A 16913-nucleotide genomic window follows, 5' to 3' on the forward strand; every position below is an offset into this window, starting at 1 on the left:
TGTGAAAAATCAATGAAAAATGAAGCACAGCTCCAATCATACATAGTACATGATATTTTTGAATATTTTTACATAAGTGGTTGACACCGTTGCAAAGACAGATAATGAAGAATCGTACTCCAATGTGTCTGCCTTCAAAAATTCATTACCATTCTACATCTGCCACACAATTGTACAGTATATAAGCTGTGGTCCTATCAGACTGGTCCATTCAATACTAGCACAGAAAATGACCAAGCAAGCTCTGAACCTTTCAACACATCAACTTCCTCTCTAAAATGCTGCACCTCACTTCCAACAAGCTTCCAAATGGAGTGGAATTGGTCTAAAGTTCGAGCAGGAAGCTCTTCAATTATCATTGCCTCTACCTCAGAATCAAGATAACCGCAACCTTAGAAATCAAGTGACATGTCATTGACTCCTTCAATGAAGTATACAAAAGGATGGTCTTCACATACAAAATCCAGAAGGGTAAGGCCCTCTATCAATCTTCCTTTGCCACAAAACACGATGACAATCAATAACCACAGCCAGAGGCTTGAAACTGTCTATTAATTTTCTTACCTCAGGACCATCATTAAGGTTCTTAAGGTTCTCAGTGGCACCACAAACAATCCTCCACTTTATCAAGGCAGCCTGAGAACACCTTTGAATGAAGGCAAGTGTTGACAACAGAATTCACCACTCCCCAGTGTGGCAGGCTGTCTTTGGCTGACTGAGGTTGCACAAAGGCCAAAACCTCAAGCGCCTAGTCTATAGTGATCCATACATCAGGTGATTACTGCTGCTCTAAAGTCATTCATAACCTACTGTAGAAGTCTTTGGTTTTGAAGAATCACTATCAATATTATGTCAACAAAATCCTATAAAACATTTGGCAGGAGAGGTATAAAAATGATGATCAACTTTCCAAGGTCAGTAATTTCATCAGCAGGGCTCAGAAGACTCCCAAAATAATTTGAGCTCTGAGCTCCATATACTTTGAGCTCTGTATAGACAGGCATTTCCAGGAAGGCAGAAAAGGTGTCTCAAAGATGTTCTTCTCAAAATCACCTTGAAAAAAATGTAGCTTCTACCTGGCTAGTGGGGATCCTTACTCTAAATGGAGAAGCATTTAGGAGGCAATGAGAGCCCTCAGTTTTGATGACGGGAAGACACACAAGTCTTACGCAAACCGCAGAAATGCACATTGTCCCAAAATCATCTTCTGCTCAACTTGTGATAGAGTCTGCAGTTCCAGCATAGACCACTTTCACCTCTTCAAAATATCCAAAACTGGAGCAGCAGCAAATCATCCTTGGTCCTGAAAGACTGCCTAAGAAGAAGATACATCACACAATTGAATCCTTTCTGGAACTGTCAGCTATTGACCTGACACAATTGTACATTTTAAAATAGCCACAATTCATGCAAGAAGCACTGAAACTGAGTGTCAGATGATGCAAGTGAAGTTCCAAGTACGATTTTCACATCAATATACCACTTCCTCAATGCATCCTCAAACTGTATAGCAATGTACAGATTGGTTTAAAATACTGTAATGACTGGGAGTCTTTTATGAGAAGTTTCTACAGCAAATTAATTTAAGAGGCATACAGAGAATTATAAAACAGCAGAGAAAGAACCCACATGATCTGTTGTGATTATGCCAGCTCGTTAAACGAGCTATTTAATTAGTCCTTCCATATTGCTCTTTACCTCTAGCGTTAAGTGGACAGTAGCCATGCATGCCATTGTCTCTAGCAAATTTCAAACTGAAACAGGCTGCAGTTCCTGTTTGTATTAACCATGTTACTGCTAACACTTACTCATTTCTCCATGGCAACTGTATCAAAGAGGGGGATCTCCCTCCCAAGGCCTCTTTGATTTGAGTCAGGCCAACATGCTAACTTCTTCAGCAAGATCCACCATTTGTATGCATGAATGAGCAGAACTTGAAGGGATATGGGAAGGATTAGGAACAGTGGGACTCAATGGATAGTCCTTTCAAAGAAGTGGTACAGGTACAATGGGCCAAATGGCCTGCGTGTGTTAATTATTCTATCCCTTGTGACTCTCAAGGGTTCATGCTCCTTCAACAAACAACTGGATTTTGATCACTATTCATAAATCATGTAGGTCTGTACCTGCTTTTTTGGCAAGATTAATCAGGTAATGTGATTGTTACTATGCCAACTGAAACCTATTTCCTTTCTCACTGGGAACTCTGCCCCCTTGCAATGGGACTTTTCTCCAAGTATTAACTTCCAGTAAGTGGCTACAGTGCTGAAGCTTCTGGAAAGTTCTTTTGGTTTTGTGCCCCCTCTGCTGGAAGTGATTTGCCAGCACTCTGAAATCTATGCTTCACCACAGTGTGGGGCACATAGCTTGTTTAGTTTACATATATAAATAAATCCACCTGGAGATCAGATTGAAGGTTGAGCCTGCATTCTTATGTGGATTGGGAAATGGTTTCCGAAGACTTCACAGCCTTGTAGGTTTTTGTCAAGACTGAACCCTCCCTCTCCAATTGTTCTGTATGCCCATAAGACCTTTAAGAATGTCTAATGTCATTTCCAGTTCACAAGTGTAAAGGAGAATGAAATAATTGTTAGTCCCGATCTGACGCAGCACATAAAAAGCACATTAAGGAACACAATAACAATAAAAACATAATAAATATAAATACATAAGATAGCTTATATATCTAGATTTATTGTATGTCCATGAAGTGACACTAGACATGGGAGTGTCTGTAGATAAGGTGACTGACAGGAAGTGATAAAGTAGTGGCGATTGGGGGAATGGAGTGTGGGTTTGTGGGTGGAAGTGTTGGTCAGCCTTACTGCTTGAGGAAAGTAATTGTTTTTGAGTCTGGTGGTCCTGGAGTGGATGCTACGCAGCCCCCTCTCTGATGGGAGTGGGACAAAGTCCATGAGAAGAGTGGGTGGGATACTTCATGTTGCTACTGGCCCTTTTCTGGCACCTTTCTGTATATAGACTGGTGCCGGTGATTCACTGGGCAATTTTGACTACTGCTTGTAGAGCTTTCTGTCCATCACAGTGTAGTGTCCGTACCATGCAGTGATGCAACTTGTTAGGATGTTCTCTACTGTGCATCTTTAGAATGATGTGAGTATAGATGTGCATAGTCCAGCTCTCTTCAGCCTCCTCAGAAAGCAGAGGCATTGCTGAGCTTTCCTGGTTGTGTGTAATATGTTCTGGAATCATGAGAAGTTGTGCGAGATGTGAACTCTCAGGAGTTTGAAACTGCTTGCAGTTTCCACTGCTATGTCGTTGATGTAGGGAGGGGTGTGAGTGGTGCAAGTTCTCCTGAAGTCAAAAACCATCTCCTTTGCCTTGTTGACATTGAGGAAAAGGTTATCAAGCTCTTCCACCTCCTTCTGTAGGCTGCCTCATTGTTGTTGGTGATAAGCCCCGCCATTGTCATGCTATCTGTGAACTTGACAAAGTGATTACTCAGGTGTCTAGCCAAGCTGCCACGTGTGAGTAGGGTGTAAATAGGCTCAGGACACAGCCCTGGGGGGGGGGGGGCACCCTTGTTGAAGATAATGGGAAGGGTGGGCGCAGTTGTGCATCGTGAATACCCGTGGTCTGTTGGTTAGGAAGTCCAACACCCAGTTGCATATTTAGACTGAGGAGTAGGAGTTTGTTCACTAAGGTCTGTGGGACAATAGTGTTAAATACCAAAATTAAATCCAGAAACTGTACTCTGACATAAGAGTCCTTGTTTTCTAATGACAGGGCCAGGTGTGTGACAGATGCTATGGGATCTGTCGTAGAGCAGTTCTGTCCGTAAGCATACTGGTGACTATCCAAAGTAGCAGTAATGGATTTGATATGTGACATTACCAGCAGTTCAAAGCACTTCATGTAAATTAGCATCAATGCCACTGAATGATAGTCATTTAGTTCTGAAAACGGAGAGTTCTTCGGTACAGGGATGATGGTAGCTGATTTGAAGCATTGGACACAGCAGCCTGCATGAATGATGTCCTGAAGATATCCATGAAGATGTCAGTGAGCACACTCCTTAAGTACTTGGCCCGGCTGCCTTACGGGGGTTGAGTCTCTGCAGAGTCCTTCTTACATTGGCTGCTTTCCTGGCAGGAGGTAGCTTTCACGGTGGCGTGGTGTCGCACGTTTTGAAGTGCGCATAAAAGTTGTTGAGGGCGTCAGGGAGGGAGGTGTCACTGGTACAGTCGAAGTTGTTTTTCCTTGCGTAGTCAGTGATGTCCTTAATTTTTTATTATTGTGTCGTGTCCTTTCTTGGTGCCTCTTCATAGCCCTTTGCACTACTTTGTGTTAGCTGAATGAAGAAAGATTTAAATTTATAGCATATCCTTTATGATTCCAGGATGTTGCAAAACATTGTAAACCAAAAACAGTACTTTTGAACTGTAGACATTATTATAATATAAGCAGGCTAATTTATGTACAGCAAGCAGCAATAAGATCATGACCAGAAAATCAGTTATAGTGATATTGATTGAGGAATGAGTACTGCGCAGGACACTAGGAATGACTCCATTGCTGCATCCAACTGTGAGAGAAAACTTGATCTGTGCTTGGAATTTTATGCAAAAGATAGTTAATGTGGTAGCAAACGAGACAGCGAGGAAGAGGTTCACTAGCATGTCGCTTTGACTGGAATGCAGGGCTGTAGTTACAAGGAGAAACATGCACTGGAGGAACGGTTAGGCAGCATCCATGGAGTAAAATGAACTGTGCCAAGAAAATTCAATAGGACTCCTCTTCACATCCTGTATAAGATCCCTGATAAAGGGCATCAGTCTGAAACAATGACTGTTCATTTTCCTCCATAGATGATGCCTGACCCACTGAGTTCCTCGGTATTTTATGAGTGTTGATTTGGATTTCCAGCATCTGAGGTCTTTCTTGTGTCTCAGTTACAAGGACAAATTGGACAGGCTGTGTTTCGCTCACTGGGATGCAAGAGGCCAAGAGGTTCCCTTACAGAAGTTTGTAAAATTATGAGAGTCATAGATAAGAGACACAGTTAGAAACTTTTTACGAGGATGGGGGAGTCAAGAATTAGTGGGCACAGGTTTAAGATGACAAGGGAGAAATTTGAGAGGTAGTGAATATTTGGGACAAATTGCCAGAGCAGATACAATTTCAACATTTAGAAGACATTTGGATAAGTACCTGGATGGGTAAAGAATAAAGGGATTTGGGTCTAATGCAGGCAGATGGGGTTAGCATAGACCAGCACTGCTGTCTACATGTACGAGATGAACTGAAAGGGCCACTTCTATGATTCTACAGCACCTCTGACAACAAAGGACTTCCTTGTTACAAAAGCAACCTACATTTCTGTGCACTGAGAATGGAAACTGATTATTCTTACTCAGCCAAATGTGCTACCATTGGTGGTATAACTCCTCACCCAATTGCACTGTCAGCTATGTACACCTAATGCAATCCAATACATAAGTATATGGAGAGAAAAAATGCACAGTTTAATGCTTTGGAATTAGAGACATGCACAACATGGAAGGAGTTCATTTGGCTCATTGGCTTCACTTGTTAAAGCATAACATCTTATATTAACCTCACTTCCCAGCTCCAGAGGCGTGTACATAATAGGATGGAATATTAAAATATTTTGTAGTCCTTGAGATTTCTACTCTCTTTACAACTCGTTGCCGTGTGCCTAAGCACAGCTCCAACACCAACCGTAAATTCGCTGACCCAACTGTTGGTGGCAGAGTCTCAGATGGTGACGAGGAGGCATGCAAGCGTTTGCTAGATCGGCTGGTTGAGTGGTGTTACAGCAACAACCTCCACTCAACATCAGTAGGACCAAGGAACTGATAGTGGACTTCAGAAACAGGAAGTTGAGGGAACACACACGCAGTCCTCATTGAGGGGTCAGCAGCTGAAAGGGTGAGCAGCTTCAAGTTCCTGAATGTCAACATCTCTGAAGATCTATCCTGAGCCCAACATGAAGGAGGCACGCTGGTGGCAATATTTCATTAGGAGATTGAGGAGGAGATTTGGTATGCCATCAAAAACTAACAAATTTCTACAGATGCTCTACATGGAGAGCAATTTGACTGGTGCATCACCGTGTAGTATGGAGGGCCCCATACTAATCTTTACACATGATTGGAAAAAGCTGCAGAGTGTTGTAGACAGTCAACTCTATCATAACTATTCTCATTACTAACATCAACGAGGAGGCACAGGAGCCTAAAGATGTACACTCAACGTTTTAGGAACACCTTCTTCAATCTTAACCATTAGATTTTTGAATAGTCTATTAACTCATGAACACTATCTTGCTCTATTTTTGTACTATATATATCATTGTTATATATGTAATAGTCTACTATATTTTATTGTAATATATGTATTGCACTGTACCTCAGCCGCAAAACAATTTTTACGGCATATCTCAGGGGTAATAACGCTGAATTTGAGATTATATGAAGCCGTTCTCCGTTCCAGAAGAAATTTCGGAAGGCTGAAAATCGCAACCTTTTATAATATTGCGCGGCACAGCCACTCAGCGTGTTCAAAGGTAATGAACATTATTTTTAAATACGCAGCCATCACGTCGGCGTTTGAACGGACTGTGGCGGCCGCCATTTTGAACACCTCCTCCATTCGAACGATCGGCGGCCGCCTTCGGCCCCGGCGGACGCGTTGCCAGGGGCAACGGCTTGCTGACGTTCTCTGTCCCGGGTCGGTCGGTACGGGCGGCTCCTAGCGGCGGCAGCCGGTATGGGCGCCGGTGTATCGGACGCCGCGCCGGCCGCCGCTCTCCCCCTCCCCACCCCACACACATACAGGCATTAATTTCACATCACCTCATCGGCGAAGAGGACGTGGTGGTATAATTTGGAGCCGCCTGGGGTAGATGTTGACTCAGCAAGGTGATAGCTAAAAAATAGAAATGGCAAGTAATTATCTGAAGTTCTGCAAGTGCTGGAAATCTTGAGCAACAAACACAAAATGCTGGGGGAGTTCAGCGAGTCGGGGGGCATAGGCGGAGGGTATTAGCAGTCGCGCGTTTGGGTTGAGCATTACGCTTCCGATACAAGAATGAATAGTCTATTTCCAGCTTGGATCCAACAGGTGGCTCCGTGGCGCAATGGATAGCGCATTGGACTTCTAGCGGCTGAAGCGATTCAAAGGTTCCGGGTTCGAGTCCCGGCGGAGTCGAAAACCTTTTACATCGCTCGACTTCTTACTGAACTTCACTATTTCAAAAGTATTTATGAACATCTGAAATGGCCATTTAATTTTACAGGAGTATAAGACACTTCTTTTATATACAGCGTTTATTAACCAATAGGAGAAATAATAAGTATGTTAATTTTGTTTTGTTTTTCTTTAATATAAGGTTAGGATTAGTTTTATTGCTGAACTGCAATTTAATTCCTTGTTTGCATGGCGCTCACAGAGTGAACACTGTACATGGTAATAATAAATGCAACAATAATTACAGCAACCAGCGCAGACATGTAGCACAAATATTGTGGTGCAATTTGTGAAAATATTGTGACAATAGTGCAAGAAGAAACGCTAAAATGATAATAATGGAATAATAGAGAGCAATAGAATAGAGAGCACCACTGAGAAGTGAGTGTGAAACAGATGATAATTTTTTAAAATACAAATTTATTTGTTTCTGAGGGTTTTTAAAAATTCATTGCTGAGGGAAATAAATCTGTTCTTTTATAAATCTCCTAAAAATGAGGGCTGAATTTAGATAATAAAGAAAACGTACATTTTAATGTCATTTGGAATTGTTGCAGAGATCAGTGTCAAGCTGAAGTACATTAAAAAAAAACAATATTATTGTGTTCTTTTCTGCAAAATATGCACTTTTTATTTTTCTGACCTGATGATATTTTCTGATCAGCTGGCTGTGTTTAAGTCAGAATTGAGCTGGAAGTACTCTAACAGAAAAAAAAACACAAAATTGATGTTTCAATTCAATGAGTTTTCATCACAAAATTGGAGATAATACAAATTTTAAGATGCAGATTTCATGTAGATGCAGATTTTAAGAGAACAAAATACAAAGTTCAAAGTTCAAAGGTTCAAAGTAAAATTTATTATCAGAGTACATACATGTCACCACTTACAACCATGAGGTTCGTTTTTCTGTGGGTGTACTCGGCAAATTTATGGAGCAATAACTGTAAACAGGATCAATAGACAACAAACTATTCAAATGCAAATGTAAATAAATAACAAGAGAATGAAGTATCAAGATCAAGAGTCCTTAAAGTGAGACCATTGGTTGTGGGAGCACCAGAAATAGAATGAGTGTAGCTACCCCATTCTGTTCAAAAGCCTGATGGTTGAGGGGTAGTAACTGTCCTTGAACCTTGTAGTGCAAGTCCTGAGGCTCTTGTGCCTTCTACCTGATGGCAGAGAAAAGAGCATGATCTGGGTAGTGAGGATCATTGATGATAGAAGCTTCTTTTCTATGGCAATGTTTCATGTAGATGTGCTCAGTGGTTGGGAGGGCTTTACCCATGATGTACCGAGCTGAATCCACTACCTGTGGTAGGATTTTCCACTCAAAGCCTTTGCAGCCAGTCCGTACCCTTTCCATCACACATCTATAGAAGTCTGTCAAAGTTTTTGATGATTTGATTTGATGATGACTCCTGAGGAAGTAGAGGTGCTGTTGTGCTTTCTTTGCAATTATATTTATATGATGGGTCCAGGACGGGGCCTCTGAGATAATGACACCCAGGACTTGAAAATTACTAACCCTCTCCACCTCGGATGAGTATGGGATCAGGAACGTCTGCTTTCTCTTTCCTGAAGTCTACAAACAGTTCCTTGGTTTTGTTGACATTGAGTGAGAGCTTGTTGTTATTACAGCACTCAACTGATTTTTTTATCCCCTTCCTGTATGCTGATTCATCACGTCCCTTTGATACAGTCCACAACAGTCATGGTCATCAGCAAACTTGCATATGGTATTGGAGCTGTGCTTAGCCACCAGTCATAAGTGTGAAGCAAGTAGAGCAGGGTGCTAAGCACACGTCCCTGTGGGGCAGTTGTGGTGAAGGAGATTGGAGAGACACAATACATATGAATAAACTCTTCTCGGACTTCCAGCCGGATACAGGTATCGATTTTAATCGCATACAAACTCTGCCTTCTTCCTGGGCACATCTAGTCTGGTTGTATTTATACTCCTATAGTCCACCCGTGCTGATCGGTTAGTCCTCATTCAATCAGGTTTCCAAGGTCCCACCTTGAATCCAATGAATTCCAGTTCTTACTTAGAGTGAGACCTTCATCTTTGTTAAAATTCCTTTTCTCCAGTTTTATTTCTATGGCTTCCTTCACCTGGCAGTCCCACAAGCCATTGGCACGGCACAGTAGTTTTGTGCAGTCAAAGTCAATCCTATGGCCATTGCCAATGCAATGTTCTGCCACCACTGATTTCTCTGGGTAACCCAAACGGATATACCTCCTGTGCTCCTTGGTGCTCCTTATGCACTGAGTTTGTGTGTTGCTCCACATTCAGACACTAGGTTAGAATATGCCATCTTCAATGGAACCTTACACATTGTTGCCTCCCCTCACACTCTTCAGGGATCATTCCTTCTCTGAATCCCGTTCATTCATCCCTCCCCACTAATCTCCCTCCCGGCACTTATCCGTACAAGCAGAATGCCCATTCACTTCCTCCCTCACCCCCATTCAGGGCCCAAACAGTCCTTCCAGGTAAGGCAACACTTCACCTGTGCTTCTGCTGTTTTGGCCACTCCCAATGTGGCCTCCTGTACAACAGTGAAACCTGGCATAGACTGGGGGACTGCTTTATTGATCACCTTCACTCCATCTGCAAATTACAGGGTTTCCTCGTGGCCAGCCATTTTAATTCCAATCCTCATTCCCATTCCAACATGTCAGTCTATCTATGGCACCCCCTTCTGACATGATGAGGCCACCCTCAACACCTCATTATCCATCTAGGTAGCCTCTGACCCGATGGCATGAATATCAATTCCTCCAATTTCTGGTCATATTTTCCCCATTCCTCTTCTCTCTTCTGCAATTCAGTCCTCTGCTCCCAAGAGAAAAGCCTTAGCTTCCTCAACCTTTCCTCATAAAACATTCTCTAATCCAGGCAGCATCCTGGTACATCTCCTCTTGCCCCCCCCCTTCTCCTCACCTGTCTGCCACCTCTTCCTGGTGCCCCTTCTCCTTCCCTTTCTCCCATGGCCTGCTCTCCTCTCCAGCCCTTTACCTTTTCCACCTATGACATCCCAGCTTTTTACTTCATCCCTTCTCCCTCACACATTTGGCTTCACCTACCACCTTGTAGCTTGTCCTCCTTCCCTCCTCATCCCCGCTCTTATTGTGGCATCTTCCCCTGTCCTTTCCAGTCCTGATAAAGGGTCTCGGCCTGAAACTTTGGCTGTTTATTCTTTTCCGTATAGATGCTGCCGGATCTTCTGAGTTGCTCTGCATTTTGTGGGTGTTGCTCTAGATGTATATCATTCCTGTATTTGCAGAATTTTCCAACTCCACTTCAAGTTTGCAAATATTGTGGTGCTTTGCCATTGTACTTCTTGCACTTGCACTAGCATTTCTACAGTTCCAACATTTGTAGCCTTTTGTGTCTCCATTTCTATGGCTCCCTATGTAAGATTACAAATCAGACTGTGCAGAATTGGAACAGACTTTTGACTTGGCCTGGGACTTAATTGACAGGAATGATAAGATGATTTGATCACAGAGTGCCCTAGGGGTCTGTTGTAGACTCCCGGCCATATTTGTTATGGACTCGACTGATGTAACTCAGTGTTGTGGGTTCAAAGTCCAAAATACATTTATTATCAAAGTACATATACATCACCATATACAGCCCTGAGATTCGTTTTTTTGCAGGCATTCACAGTAAATACAAGAAACACAATGGAATCAACGAAGGACTGTACCCAACAGGCCGGACAAACCACCAATGTTCGCAAGCCACAAACTGGGCAAGTACAAAAAGGAAGAAAGGGAAAAGAAATAATAATGATAATAAATGAATAAGAAATAACCACTGAGAACATGAAATAGAGATTCCTTGAAAGTGAGCCCATAGTTTGTGGGAACGGTTCAGTGATGGGCAAGTGAAGTTTTCCCCCTCTAATTCTAAAGCCCTATGTTTGAGGGTAATACCTGTTGCTGAACCTGGTGGCATGGTTCCTGTGGCTCCCGTGCCTCCTAACTGCAGCAGCAAAAGGAGAGCGTGGCCTGGATGGTGCAGTAAAAAAAAACCCACCTATCTCTGACATCGCCCCTAGATCTTAAAATTATGCTTCTCATATCAGCCATTTCTGTTCTGGTTGCTGGCTGCCCACTTGTCTCAGCCCGAAATATCAACTGTTTGTTTACTTCCATGGATGCTGCCTGACCTGCTGGGTTCCCCCAGCACTTTGCGTGTGCCACTTTATCAATGCTTCTTATCATCCTATGCACCTCCATCAAGTCACCTCTCATCCCCCTCTGCTCCCAAGAGAAAAGCCTAAGCTTGCTCACCCTTTCCTCATCAAACATGTTCTCTAATCCAGGCAGCATCCCGGTACGTCTCCTCTGCAACTTCTCTAAAGCTTCCTATAATGCAGCTACCAGAACTGAACTCTGGTTTCAGCAGAGTTCTACAGAGATGCAACGGCTTCATGAACTCCATCCCTGAACTAAAGAAGGCCAACACACGATAAGCCTTCAGATTCAAAACCAGAATCAGAATCAGGTTTAATATCACTGGGATATGTTAGGAAATTTGCTATTTTGCAGCAGCAGTACAGTGCAAAACGTAATAAAAATTACAATAAGAAATACGTAAAAATTAAATAAGCAGTGCAAAAAGTAGTGAGGTATCGCCCTGATCAGAAATCTGATGGCAGAGGGCAAGGAGGTGTTTCTAAAACATTGAGTGTGTGCTTTCAGGCTCCTGTACCTCCTTCCTGATGGTGGTAATGAGAAGAGGGCATTTCCTGGGTGATTTGGGGGGGGGTGTGGGGTCCTTAATGACGGATGCTGTCTTTTGAATATGTCCTTGATGCTGGGGAGGCTGGTGATCTTAACCACCCTAATAGAAATCTGTTCTCCCTGCTACCTAATGGAAAGAAAGAGAACTTTGGAAGTCCTGCGGATCTTTTCTGTTACTAAGGGGTACAAGGTAAGCTGGTCAAATGGAATCATAACACAGATCAGCTATGATCTAATTGAATGGTGGAACAGATTTGAGGGGCTGAATGGCCTGACAGTACGTCACGATGAAAACAGGACTGGTCAGTGTATCAGGCAACGTCTGTGGAGAGAGAAGCAGATCCAATATTTCAAGTTAAAGATCTTTCTTCAGAGGGGTGCATTAATTTGAAAACTAATGTTTCATATTCCACGTATGCTAGCTGCTGATCAGAGTCGGAGTGTGGACACAGATCCTTTGGCCAATTCATTGACGTCGACCCTGCGCCCAGCTAGCTAGTCCCATCTGTGCTCTCATTAAATGATGGCTTTTAGATGTTTCTAATCTGCCCACCTCAGCCACTCTTCTGACATCTCATTCCAACTAGGAAACTCCCTTTTGGGCAACGAAGCTTCCCCCAGATATCCCTTTTAAATCTCTCACCTCTGATCTTAAGCCTGCACCCGTTTGTCTACAGCGCCCTCTCCCTGGGGAAAAGACAAAGTGCTTTCACCCTGTCCATGTGTCTCTGATTTTATATACCTTTGTCATAAGCCCAAAAGACATGGAGCAGAATTAGGCTATTCGGCCTACTAAGTTTACTCTGCCATTCAATCTTGGCTGTTTTATTTTGCCTCTCATCGCCATTCTCCTGTCTTCTGGCAGGATACTTGGGAGGGTGGAAGAGCAGAGGGATCTGGGTGTACATGTCCACAGATCCCTGAAAGTTGCCTCACAGGTAGATAGGGTCGTTAAGAAAGCTTATGGGGTGTTAGCTTTCATAAGTCGAGGGATAGAGTTTAAGAGTCGCGATGTAATGATGCAGCTCTATAAAACACTTGGAGTACTGTGTCCAGTTCTGGTCGCCTCACTATAGAAAGGATGTGGAAGCACTGGAAAGGGTACGGGGAGATTTACCAGGGTACTGCCTGGTTTAGAGAGTATGGATTATGATCAGAGATTAAGGGAGCTAGGGGTTTACTCTTTGGAGAGAAGGAGGATGAGAGGAGACATGACAGAGGTGTACAAGATATTAAGAGGAATATACAGAGTGGACAGCCAGCATCTCTTCCCCAGGGCACCACTGCTCAGTACAAGAGGACATGGCTTTAAGGTAAGGAGAGGAAAGTTCAAGGGGGATATTAGAGGAAGGTTTTTCACTCAGAGAGTGGTTGGTGTATGGAATGCACTGCCTGAGTCAGTGGTGGAGGCAGACACACTAGTGAAGTATAACGGACTACTAGACAGGTATATGGAGGAATTTAAGGTGGGGGGTTATATGGGAGGCAGGGTTTGAAGGTCGGCACAACATTGTTGGCCGAAGGGCCTGTAATGTGCTGTACTATTCATGTTCTATGTTCTCCGTGTAACCTTTTGCCACCCTTACGAAGCAAGAACTTATCAGATCACCCCTTTATTACAGTTCAGGCAATATATTCTTGATCTATGCAACCTCTCTTTGTAACTCGGACCTTTAAGTCCGCCAAATCCTAGTAAATCTTTTCTTCCACTCTTTCGAGTTTAATAACTTCTTTCCTGTAATAGGGTGTCAGTGTTTCCAACATTGGCAGTATTTTGTCTTCTGACAGAAATACACAGCCTTCTCTAACAAAGAAAGCACAATGTTACTTTTGATAGACAGGCAAAGCTGGAGGGATTTGCGAAACACTGAGAAAATGAAGTAACTGAATTATGGCAGAGAGCTGTTGAATTTGTGGCAGCTTTCCCCAACAGTCTATGTTGGGGAATGAAAGACCTACGTAGCAACAGCAAACGTGAAAATCTGTAGATACCGGAAATCCAAGCAATACACACAAAACGCTGGAGGAGCTCAGCAGGCCAGGCAACATCTCGGAAAAGAGTAACAGCCTGAAACGTTGACTGTTTGCTCTTTTCCATAGATGCTGCCTGGCCTGCTGAGCTCCCCCAACATTTTGTGTGTGTTTTACCTGGCAACAGTCCTGCTCATGAATGAACTGCAGCAAACTTAGTATCGCCAGCACACAGTATTGTCATCTGTCATTGTGAGGAGCTCTCACACCACCAACTCAGAAAGGATAGCAATTAAATTTCTGTGTCAAAATATCTAGACTGACGTGCCAGTGATATGAGTGAGTTCAAGGTGTTTGTGTTTGGCTGAGAAGCTAAGCTGTTCTCTTGGGCAGGTATAAAAGGAGCTATTTTGGTAACGAACTGTGGAGTTTATCTCTGGGTCCTGGTTAATATTTATCAGTTAACCAGCACTACTGAAGCAAGTCACCTTGTTGTGATCACTATGCTATCCAGGAGCATTGCTGTGCATAAAATGTCACCCTACCTCAGTGACAACATTTCTAAAGTATGCCCATTTCTGAGAAGTGCTACAGGACCCATGGATAGTGTGAATATAAATGAAGGTTGACTCCGCTCCATCGTATTATTAAGGTAGGAGACTATAACCAGTCCTCTTTGGAAGTTCTTTTTCTAAATAGATTTGTTAAACATGGAATCAAAAATCAGTGTTTACCTCATCTCGCTAACACATTCCTTTTATGCTCATGGAAGAACAATTAGCTAATTATTAACAAAAGGCTATTCTCATTTGGGGAGGTAATGTCACTAGTAGGTCGTTCTCACATGAATTACTTTTGAATTCTGTATTCTAAAAGTAATTGATGTGGGAATGAATTAGTAATGAAATAATTGGAAAAATACATGGACATTTATCTTTTTAATGAATTAAAGAACATCTAACTGTTTCCTAATTATATATCAAATCGGGTTTATTATCACTGACTTGTATGACATGAAATTTGTTTTCTTTGTGGGAGCAATACAATAAAAGCTACAATGAATTACAGAAAATAAATAACTAGTGCAATAGAAAAGCAAAATGAGGTTCATGAAATCCAGTGGTGGAGGGAAAGAAACTATTCCTAAAATGTTGAGTGTGAGTCTTAAGAGCACCAAATTTCTTGGTGTTCACCTGGCGGAGAATCTCACCTGGTCCCTCAACACCAGCTCCATAGCAAAGAAAGCCCAGCAGCGTCTCTACTTTCTGCAAAGGCTGAGGAAAGTCCATCTCCCCCCCCCCCCCCATCCTCACCACATTCTACAGGGGTTGTATTGAGAGCATCCTGAGCAGCTGCATCACTGCCTGGTTCTGGAATTGCACCGTCTCGGATCGCAAGACCCTGCAGCGGATAGTGAGGTCAGCTGAGAAGATCATCGGGGTCTCTCTTCCCGCCATCACGGACATTTACACTACACGCTGCATCTGCAAAGCAAACAGCATTATGAAGGACCCCACACACCCCTCATACAATCTCTTCTCCCTCCTGCCTTCTGGGAAAAGGCACTGAAGTATTCGGGCTCTCACGACCAGACTATATAACAGTTTCTTCCCCCAAGCCATCAGACTCCTCAATACCCAGAGCCTGGACTGACACCAACTTACTGCCCTCTACTGTGCCTATTGTCATATTTATTATTTACTGTAATGCCTGCACTTTTTTGTGCACTTTATGCAATCCTGGGTAGGTCTGTAGTCTAGTGTAGTTTTTTTTTTCTCTCTGTGTTGTTTTTTACGTAGTTCAGTCTAGATTTTGTACTGTGTCATGTAGCACCATGGTCCTGAAAAACGTTGTCGCATTTTTACTATGTACTGTACATAGCAGTTATGGTCGAAATGACAATAAAAGTGACTTGACTTGACTTGACTGTACCTCCTTCCCGACACTGGTAATGAGAAGATGGTGAGAGTCCTTAGTTAACGATGCTACCTTTCTGACGCACTGGCTCTTGAGGATGTCCTCACTGGTGGGGAGCGTTGTGCTTTTCATTGTCTACAATGCTCTGCAGCCTCTTGTAGTCCTGTGCACTGGAGCCTCCATTTAGGCTGTGATGTAGCCAGTCAGAATGCTCTCAACTGCACCTATATAGAAATTAATTATTAATCTATGCTAAGGAATAAATAATAATGCTGATTTATCTCCCCTAAGCTTTCCAACATTTATAATATCTTGCCATTTGACCTGTGCCCCTCAGGAAATCAAAATAAAATAGACTTTAATTAAATTTAGTTATTTTGTATTCAAACCACCAGGGGGAGTTATAGGCCCGTCTCAGAGGATGGCAGTTGTGATTAACTCCAACTAACCGTCTTGCACAGAAAGCTTCAAGTTCTCATGCAGCTTTATGTACCTGACAAAAGAACATAGTATGAAACTATTTAATTGTTTATTGACTAAATTCTGGATGTTACCCAGTTTGTTAATGTTCAGGATCTTTACAGGACTGTGTCTTCCATTGGGAGGCAAATGTGCATAGGAATTTATTCTTGTGGAGGGAGGGTGGTGAATCTCTGGGATTCTCTACCCTGAAGGTTTCATAAATTATCAGGGGGAATACGGGAAGAGGTAGATACATTTCTGTGTCTGACTGGACTATGGGGAACTGGAACAGAAGAGGACATGAGGTCGAAGGAAGATCAGCCTTGGTCACATTGAATGGTGGGGCTTCTGTTGTCCCTATTGTGTTCTTACGAGTGTTACTAACACTAGTGAAGAGTATTCCTGGAAGTTTCATCACATGACTGGGAGGCGTCATCTCTCTGCTATCATGCAAAGTGGATATTTAAGAATGCTAATAATACAATAAAGTTATCTATAATAATAGCAGGTGAAATTTAAAGATGAGGTAAGGTGTTTCAGGACATTGAGCACTACAGGGGCACTTACAGCAAATG

The 16913-nt window shown here is 42.8% G+C and overlaps 1 protein-coding gene and 1 non-coding gene across 4 annotated transcripts in view; both read left to right on the forward strand.

Annotated features, from left to right (window-relative positions):
* The window catches only part of LOC132406404 (uncharacterized histidine-rich protein DDB_G0274557-like), a 33793-nt gene that overhangs the window by 3371 nt on the left and 13509 nt on the right, over nt 1-16913 (forward strand). Inside the window, exons 2-3 of one of the 3 annotated variants that reach the window (XR_009516156.1) lie at nt 6475-6547; nt 10897-10986. The exons of 1 other annotated variant lie outside the window; for it this stretch is intronic. The gene's annotated coding sequence lies outside the window, so the exon portion shown is untranslated. Of the gene's footprint in view, nt 1-6474; nt 6817-10896; nt 10987-16913 lie in introns of those variants that run through there. One more of the 3 variants, XR_009516155.1, reaches the window with a different exon arrangement.
* Nucleotides 7107-7191, forward strand: trnar-ucu (transfer RNA arginine (anticodon UCU)). The gene is given in 2 exon segments: nt 7107-7143; nt 7156-7191. It is a non-coding gene; the product is annotated as a tRNA-Arg (tRNA).

This window comes from Hypanus sabinus, chromosome 16 (genome assembly GCF_030144855.1).
Source record: "Hypanus sabinus isolate sHypSab1 chromosome 16, sHypSab1.hap1, whole genome shotgun sequence".
Lineage (NCBI taxonomy): Eukaryota > Metazoa > Chordata > Chondrichthyes > Myliobatiformes > Dasyatidae > Hypanus > Hypanus sabinus.